Here is a 9,477-nt window from a genome sequence, read left to right as displayed (position 1 = left end):
TACTCCCGCGTAGATGGCTAGTGCGTATAGACCAAATGGCCAGACTCAGATCAAATACCAAGATCTCGTTAAGCGTGTTAAGTAACCGCGAACGCCGACCAGGGCCAGGCCCACCCCTCACCTGGGTGGTCTCAACCTGCCCTGTCGCTCCGCCACAAAGATCCACTTGCGGGTACTCCTACGAGCCGACCCGACTTTAGTCATCACATGTGTCATGTATGTAGTATATAAGTATATACCCGTGATCACCGCCCAGGTGATCACGGCCCGATAGTATAGCACAGCAGACGGACAAGAATGTAGGGCCACTGATGGAAATCTAGCATCCTATACTAAGCATGTAGGATTGCAGGTAAAGGTATCAACAGTAGTAGCAAGGATAGGCTATGCATCAGGATAGGATATCGAAAAGCAGTAACATGCTACACTACTCTAATGCAAGCAGTATAGAGAAGAATAGGCGATATCTGGTGATCAAGGGGGGGGGCTTGCCTGGTTGCTCTGGCAAGTAGGAGGGGTCGTCAACTCCGTAGTCGAGCTGGGCAGCAGCAGTGTCGGTCTCGTAGTCTACCGGAGAGAAGAGGGGGAAGAAACAGAAAATACAATGCAAACATAAGCATGACGATGCGTGACATGACAATGAGCGGTGCTAGGTGTGCCCTAACGCGACAGTAGGTGGTACCGGCGAAGGGGGGGAACATCCGGGAGGTATTCCCGATGTTTCGCGTTTTCGGACAGACGGACCGGAGGGGGAAAGTTGCTAGTTCGATAGGTTAGGGAGGTGTGGTGGACAAACGGACTGCGTATTCGGATTCGTCTCGTCGTTCTGAGCAACTTTCATATAGAAAACATTTTCATCCGAGTTACGGTTTAAAAGATATGAATTTTCAAAGTTTATTTGAATTTCTGGAATTATTTAAAATAAGCAAAAATGAATTATGACGTCAGCATGAGGCAATGCTGACGTCAGCAGGTCAACAGGTCGGCTGACCAGATCAAACTGACCAGTGGGCCCCACCTGTCATAGACAGTGGGCTAACAGAAGATTAAACTAATTAATTTTTAGTTAATTAACTACTGGGCCCACCTGTCAGTGAGTGATTAGATTAATTAATTAGTTTTAATTATAAAAACATTTTTCTTTTCTCTTTTTTTTGCGGCGGGGCCCGCATGTCAGTGGCTGGGCCTGCCCAGTCAGCAGTTGACTGGGTCAACCCAGTCAACTGGGACCCACGGGGCCCACTGGCAGTGGCCCTGGGGTGGCCCCAGGCCGGCCACGTCGGCGGCCGGCGCCGGAGCACCTCCGGCGACCAAAACAGCGGCGGCCCCTCGCCGGAGTTGGCCGGAATCGCGCTACGGGGCTCGGGGAGGAGCGGGGCTAGGCCCATTCGAAAGGGCTCGCAGCGCCGCATCCAGGGGTGGCCGGGGCTTCGCCGGACTTGGCCGGAATCGGCGCCGGCGAGCGGCGGAGGCGGCGGCGCGCACGGGTGCCCGACGGAAACGAGGCTACGGCGGGCTATCGAGCAAGCGGAGGGGCTGGGGGGCATCTACGCGAGGTGGGGAGTGCAACGGGCTTGAGCCCGTGACCAACAGGTCACCGAAGCCTCGCCGGCGGCGAGCTCCGCGGCGCGGCGTTCGGGCGCGCGTGGGGAAGCAGCTAGGGGGCGCGCGAGAGAGAAAAGACAGGGGAGGAGGGGGAGAGGCTCACCGCGCGGCACACGGAGGCCGGTGGGAGGCTTAGGAGCAGCAGGTCGGCGCCGGGGAAGAAGGGGGGTCGCCGGCGTCCGAAGTTGAAGACGAGCTCGGTGTGCTCGTTGTAGGGGCTCCGATCTCCAACGGGCTGCACCAGCCGAAGCAGCGGACGACGGCGGTCCTTGGAGACAACGTAGGGCGGCGAGGTGGGCACGGTGGCCGTGTGAACGACGGGAACGGCGGCGACCGCGTCGGGCGTGGGGAAGGGAGGAGCGGCGCGGATCTGGGGGAAGGCGTAGAGGCCGAGAGGGAGAGCGGGGGGGTGAGTGGGAGAGGGGCCCGAGGAGGCGGGGGGGCTGGCGTCCTTATCCTCCCCGTCGCCGGTGAGGGGGTGCGGCGGGGACGGCCCCTGTTCAGACCCCGGTCGGGGGAACAGGGAAGGGGGCGAGGGGGAGTGGGAGATGGGCTAGGCCGGCTGGGCCGGGGGTCGGCCCAGTTGGGCCAGGGGTCCAGTGGGGGGGAGGGCCTTCTCCTTTTTTTTCTTTTTCTTTGTCTGTTCTGTTTTCTGTTTTCTTTTTATTTGTTTATTTTCTTTTCTGTTTAATTTCATTTAAAAGTATTTAGGCATTTTATAAAAATGTGTTTTCTCCATAATAATTATCAGTGCAATTTCTGGCAGGGCCCGAACATTTTTGTTTAAATTTTTGAAAACTTTTATTTTCCACTTTTAAATTTAATTGAAGTTTGAATTAGGAGTTTGAAAAGGAATGTGATTCAAATGTGATCAAGCCCTATTTAGCAACATGATTAGCTTAATCACAGGGAGTTACTGTAGCATGATTCTCAGGGTGTTACATGATACGTCTCCAACGTATCTATAATTTTTGATTGTTCCATGCTGTTACATTATCATTCTTGGATGTTTTACAATCATTCTATAGCAACTTTGTATCATTTTTCGGGACTAACATATTGACATAGTGCCCAGTGGCAGTTGCTATTTTTTGCTTGTTTTTTACCTCGCAGAATATCGGTACCAAACGGAGTCCAAACGCAGCGAAACTTTTTAGAGAATTTTTCTAGACCAGGAGACACAAGATGGGCCAAAGAAGTACCAGAGGGGATCCCCGAGGGGGCACAACCCACCAGGACGCGCCTGGAGGCCAGGCATGCCCAGATGGGTTGTGCCCACCTCGGTGGCCTCCCGCACCACCTCTTCGCTCTATAAATACTCCAATATTCCAAAAACCCTAGGGGAGTCGACGAAACACAATTCCAGCCGCCGCAAGTTCTAGAACCACGAGATCCAATCTAGACACCATCACGGAGGGGTTCATCATCCTCATTGGTGCCTCTCCGATGATGCGTGAGTAGTTTATCAAAGACCTACGGGTCCGCAGTCAGTAGCTAGATGGCTTCTTATCTCTTTTTAATTCTCAATACAATGGTCTCTTGGAGATCTATTTGATGTAACTCTTTTGCGGTGTGTTTGTTGGGATCCGATGAACTTTGAGTTTATGATCAGATCTATATATCCATGAAAGTTATTTGAGTTTTTATCTCTTATATGCATGATTACTTATAGCCTCGTATTTCTTCTTCGAATCTTTGGTTTAGTTAGGCCGACTAGATCAATTTTTCTTGCCATCAGAAGAGGTGCTTTTGTGATGGGTTCGATCGTGCGGTGTTCTTTCCCAGTGACAGAAGGGGCAACAAGACATGCATGTATCGTTGCTTTAACGATAACAAGATGGGGGCTATTCCTACATGAATAGATCTCGTCTACATCATGTCATTGTTCTTATTGCATTACTTCATTTTTCCATGAACTTAATTCACTAGTTGCATGCTGGATAGCGGTCGATGTGTGGAGTAATAGTAGTAGATGTAGGCAGGAGTCGGTCTACTAATCTTGGACGTGATGCCTATATAATGATCATTGCCTGGATATCGTCATAATTATTCGATGTTCTATCAATTGCCCAACAATAATTTGTCTACCCACCATGTGCTATTTCTGGAGAGAAGCCACTAGTGAAATCTATGGCCCCGGGTCTATTTTCCCACCATATATTTGCAGATCTATGTTGCTATTTGCCTTTTTATTTATTTGCATCTTTTATTTTCAGATCTATATTATCAAAAACCCAAAAATACCTCGCTGAATTTTATTTGCCGTTATTTGCATCTATCAATCTACCACAATTTTATCCCGTCAACTTGACAACTTCTGGCACTATTACCCGAAAGGGATTGACAACCCCTTTTTCACGTCGGGTTGGAAGTATTTGTTCTTTGTGTGCAGGTACCGTTTACATAGTGTTGATTGGTTCTCCTACTATTCGTTAACCTTGGTTTCATAAATAAGAGAAATACCTACCATAGTTGTGCTGCATCATCCCTTCCTCTTTGGGTAAATACCGACATAGTTCAAGCGACATCAGTGCTGCTAACGAGTTGTTGTGTGATTGTCCTACTGGATTGATAACCTTGGTTTTATAACTAAGGGAAATACTTATCTCTACTATACTGCATCATCATCTACTCTTCGGGGAAATCTCAACACAGCTCACAAGTAGCAGGAAGAATTTCTGGCGCCGTTGCCGAGGAGACGTCATCAACATCTATCAAGTACCTACGCATACTCTTTCATCTCCTTGCTTTTACATTATTTTCTATTTGCTTCTCGTTTTCATCTCCCCCACTTCTAAAAAAGTTATGCAAAAACACAAAAATATTTTCCATTTGCCTTTTTGCTTCTTCGCTTGCTTGTTTTCTTTGCCTTCTTGTGCACACTTAAAAACAAAAAATGAAAGCGAAGAATTAAGATGACCATGGACCCACTTAAAGTTTTATACTTGGATCATCTTCGATCCATATGTGCTCGTGCTGAAACCCCAACTAGTTTAGTTGGGGGGAAATCAGATGAGCATGCTAATTTTGTGCGTCACCATTTGTCTCAAAAAGGGAGACTGTTATGGAATCAAATAAATTGTTTGCGATGCTTGGAATCTATGTAAAATCTAGGATTTTACTTGTTGCTCGGAGAACCCAAAAAAACACCTTCCCTACCTATATGAGTTTAATGATAATGAAATTGTAACATCCCAAATTTTGGAATGTTATATTAATTAAATAAGTTTTATTGTTGTGTGGTTGATTGAGTGAAATTGGGTGGAATTTGGAACTTTTAAAATTTGAATGAGAGGGTATAAAAGGACTTTCCCAAAAGTGTGTCCTTTTGAAATGATTTAAAACTTCATTCGAAAGTAATTCAAACTTCATGCCACTCAAGGACTTTCAAGAGAGGAGATGAAATGACTTCTCCAAATTTTAAATGAAAGAGAGTGGGGAGTTAAACCACTTTTGAATCCATTTTTGGAATCCTTCCCATTTGAATAACTTCAAATTCCTCTGAACCATTTCAAAAATAAAGAGAGGAGCAATATGACACTCCAAACCAAGGGCAAATTTGAAATATATTTGAATGAGGAAAAACAGAAAAGAATTTGGGAGTGGTGTGAGCATGAAGGACCCCTACGTCAATGGCGACAACTTCATGATGGCATCGGCAAGGACTGCATCTTCAGGACTCGAAGACTTCAAGATTTCGAGACTCGAGACAAGAATTCAATACACACTTCTGGGTGAAGGACGGTTGACGGGCACCCTGGAGCAACCAGTGGATGGTCGGGATGCATGGAGAAGCGCCATGACATCTTGCAGAAAGCTTCACCCAAACTCAAAGAGACGGAAGAATACTTCATGCCCGGAAGCTTACCTGTGCAACCACAATTCACTATGGGCTCTGGCTTGGTTGACCTTAGTTGTGACTCTGGCTGGGATGGTGCTAGCAGATGTAGAACTACGGTAGGATTGGATGAGCACCGGACAGTGGTCAGAGGAACTCTTCGGAAGACCATGTTTCGGTCATCTTGTTCTCAAACCCCCTGAAGGGCGAGAACGTAAAAAGAGGGATCGAATCTTGCAGCTAAAGTGTACAAACCTCTGCAGAGGGTTAAAACCTAATCGATTAGCCGTGTCCCCGGTTATGGACAATTTAAGCCTCTGGACTTGGATCTATCTCGGAACTCTCAACACCAGACTGATAACTTAATTGTTGGCAACTTATGATGATCTGGGTTATGAGACATCGGTTGGCGGAACCATGTCATGATAGAAAACTCTGTAGTACAGACCCCGGACATTTCCTTTGTTGTAGGGAAAAAACCAGCTTTTACGCAAAAACCTCAGAACCAGAGCCACAAAGCCATATTGCATATAGAATAGGTTTATCATCTCTTTTCTCATATAGTGATCTTGCTGGTACATTCAATGTACTGACCTACACGGCTGCAACGTATTATGTTGCAGGATTATTTCTATGAAGAGTGAGTTCCGTTGTTGGGTTACGGTCTACACTCAACCTGCCGATGGCGTTGATGGGACTCCACACCCGATTGTTTGTTTCCGCTGAGACTTATGAGGTATATGTCAGTTTTACGTTATTTATACATGTGATTGAACTTTGATATATATACATTGATGTACTGTGCGTGCCAGCATACTGATCTAGGGATGGCACAGCTAAACAGAGACTTGACCGTCTGAGGTCGGGTCGCTACAGAAATCCTATCTTCTTATGCCAAAGGTTTTTATAGTTACTATGATATCGAACAAATCAAAGAATTTTTTGCATTTAAGGGTGCTTATGAAGTTGCTTCTTTGATTGAAAAGTATGATATTACTCTGTACAAATCTGAAGATTTTGCCATACTTAAATATGGTTATGAAAACTATGCTTCTAATGCCTATGTTAGTGAACTCATTAGGAGAATGTCTACTACTTTGGAAGAGGATAATGATATGCATGAATCAATAGATAATTATGATTTTGTTGATTTGATTGAAATATCCCCCCTTGATGAACATGATGCTTGCTATTCTTATGGCCATGATGCCAATATTAATGATGCTTATGGAGATGAACTTGCTATAGTTCCTTATGTAACATGAAATTATTTCTATTGCACCCACACTTGATAGCCCCTTGAATGAAATCATGATTGCAATGATGTTATTGCAAATTCTACTAATGATAATTTTGCTAATGATATGCAAGGCTACAGCTTGGGTATGATAATTTTGTTATGTCTACTACTTATTGCAATGATAATGATTGGGGTGATAATGATTCTTATGATCTTGATAATTTATTTAAGCCACATGATGAATACAACATTGATAATAATGTTTGCAATAATATTGAAAGTGGGTTAGGAAGAGTGTCAACTTTAGAAAAAAATCCCACATATATGGAGAGTGTTCAATCATATGAATTTTTTTATGGAAGTGCGTTTGGAGAGGTCATGGATTTATTTGATGTTAATCCCACTATCTTGGAAGATTATAAAACTTTTATGCATGTGGTCATGAAGGGAAGATTTTATATTCATGGTGTTTGATATCCTACTCATGCTCTGATACGTCCATTTTGCATCATGTTTTCCTACTGTTATTTATAATGTTTTTATGCATAATAATGCTTTTGGGAGTAATTATAATGCCTTTTCTCTCATAATATGCAAGGTTTGCACAAAGAGGGAGAATACCGGCAGCTGGAATTCTGGACCTTGAAAAGCTATGTCAGAGTTACCTATTCTGCACATCTCCAAATAATATGAAACTTCACGGAGATTTTTTATTGAATATTTAACTATCAGAGGGGGCCCACTAGGTGGGCACAACCCACCTGGGCCAACTAGGGAGCCCACGCGTGCCCTGGTGGGTTCTGCCCTCCTCGGCCCACCTCTGGTGCCCCTATTCTGGTATATAAGTCATTCTGACCTAGAAGAAAAGGAGAGGACTTTCAGGACGAAGCGCCGCCGTCTCGAGGAGGAACTTGGCCAGGAGCACTTTTGCCCTCTGGCGGAGCGATTCCGCCGAGGGATCTTCCCTCCCGGAGGGCGAAATCATCGTCATCGTCATCACCAACAACTCTCCCATATTTGGGAGGGCTATCTCCATCAACATCTTCAACAGCACCATCTCCTCTCAAACCCTAGTTCATCTCTTGTGTTCAATCTTTGTACCGGAATCTTAGATTGGTGCTTGTGGGTGACTAGTAGTGTTGATTACATCTTGTAGTTGATTACTATATGGTTTATTTGGTGGAAGATTGTATGTTCAGATCCATTATGCTATTTAATACCCCTCTGATCTTGAGCATGATTATTATTTGTGAGTAGTTACTTTTGTTCTTGAGGTCACGGGAGAAGTCGTGTTGCAAGTAATCATGTGAACTTGATATGTGTTCGATATTTTGATCATATGTATGTTGTGATTCCCTTAGTGTTGTCATGTGAACGTCGACTACATGATACTTCAACTTATTAGGACATAAGGGAATGCATTGTGGAGTAGTTATTAGATGATGGGTTGCTACAGTGACAGAAGCTTAAACCCTATTTATGCGCTACTTCGTAAGGGACCGATTTGGATCCAAAAGTTTAATGCTATGGTTAGATTTTATCTTAATACTTTTCTGATAGTTGCGGATGCTTGCGAGGCGATTAATCATAAGTAGGAGGTTTGTTCAAGTAATAACAACACCTAAGCACCGACTCACCCACATATCAAATTATCAAAGTAGCGAACATGAATCAAACCAGCATGATGTAAGTGATATGATGAAATTCCAGTGTACCCTCAAGAACGCTTTGCTTATCATAAGAGACCGTTTTGGCCTATCCTTTGCCTCAAAAGGATTGGGCTACCTTGCTGCACTTATTTTACCGTTTCCGTTACTTGCTTGTTACAAATTATCTTGCTTTCAAACAACTTGTTACCTACAATTTCAGTGCTTGCAGACATACCTTGTTGAAAACCACTTGTCATTTCCTTCTGCTCCTCATTGGGTTCAACACCCTTACTTATCAAAAGAATTACGATTGATCCCTATACTTGTGGGTCATCAAGGATCTTTCTGGCGCCGTTGCTGGGGAGTGAAGCGCTCTTGGTAAGTGGAAATCGGTAAGGAAAAATTATTACTACGTGCTGAAATTTATTGTCACTTGCTACTATGGAGAACCATCCTCTGAGGGGTTTGTTCAGGGTATCTTCACCTCGATCGGAACCACACTCAGTTTCCCCTCAACCTACTGCACCTACTGAAAATATTGGTTATGAAATTCCTTCAGGTATGATAGAACAACTGCTAGTTAATCCTTATGCAGAAGATGGAACTGAACATCCTGATATGCACTTGATATATGTGGATGAAATTTGTGGATCATTTAAGCTTGCAGGTTTGCCCGGAGATGAAGCTAAGAATAAGGTTTCTCCTTTATCTTTGAAGGGAAAAGCATTGGCATGGTATAGGCTATGCGATGATATTGGATCTTGGAATTGGAATCGATTGGGATTGGAATTTCACCCAAAAAAATTATCCTATGCATCTTGTTCATCGTGATCGGAATTATATATATAATTTTTGGCCTCGTGAAGGAGAAAGTATGGCTCTAGCTTGGGGGAGGCTTAAGTCAACGTTATATTCATGCCCCAATCATGAGCTCTCAAGAGAAATTATTATTCAGAATTTTTATGCTCGGCTTTCTCGTGATGATAAATCCATGCTCGATACTTCTTGTACTGGTTCTTTTATAAACAAGACTATTGAATTCAGGTGGGATATTTTAGAAAGAATTAAACGCAACTCTGAAGATTGGGAACTCGACGAAGGTAAAGAGTCAGGTATTAAGCTTAAGTTTGATTGTGTTAAATCTT

The sequence above is a fragment of the Aegilops tauschii genome, chromosome 5, assembly GCF_002575655.3.
Source record: "Aegilops tauschii subsp. strangulata cultivar AL8/78 chromosome 5, Aet v6.0, whole genome shotgun sequence".
Classification (NCBI taxonomy): domain Eukaryota; kingdom Viridiplantae; phylum Streptophyta; class Magnoliopsida; order Poales; family Poaceae; genus Aegilops; species Aegilops tauschii.
The sequence above is the reverse complement of the archived record's forward strand: the minus strand, read 5'-3'. Positions refer to the sequence as shown.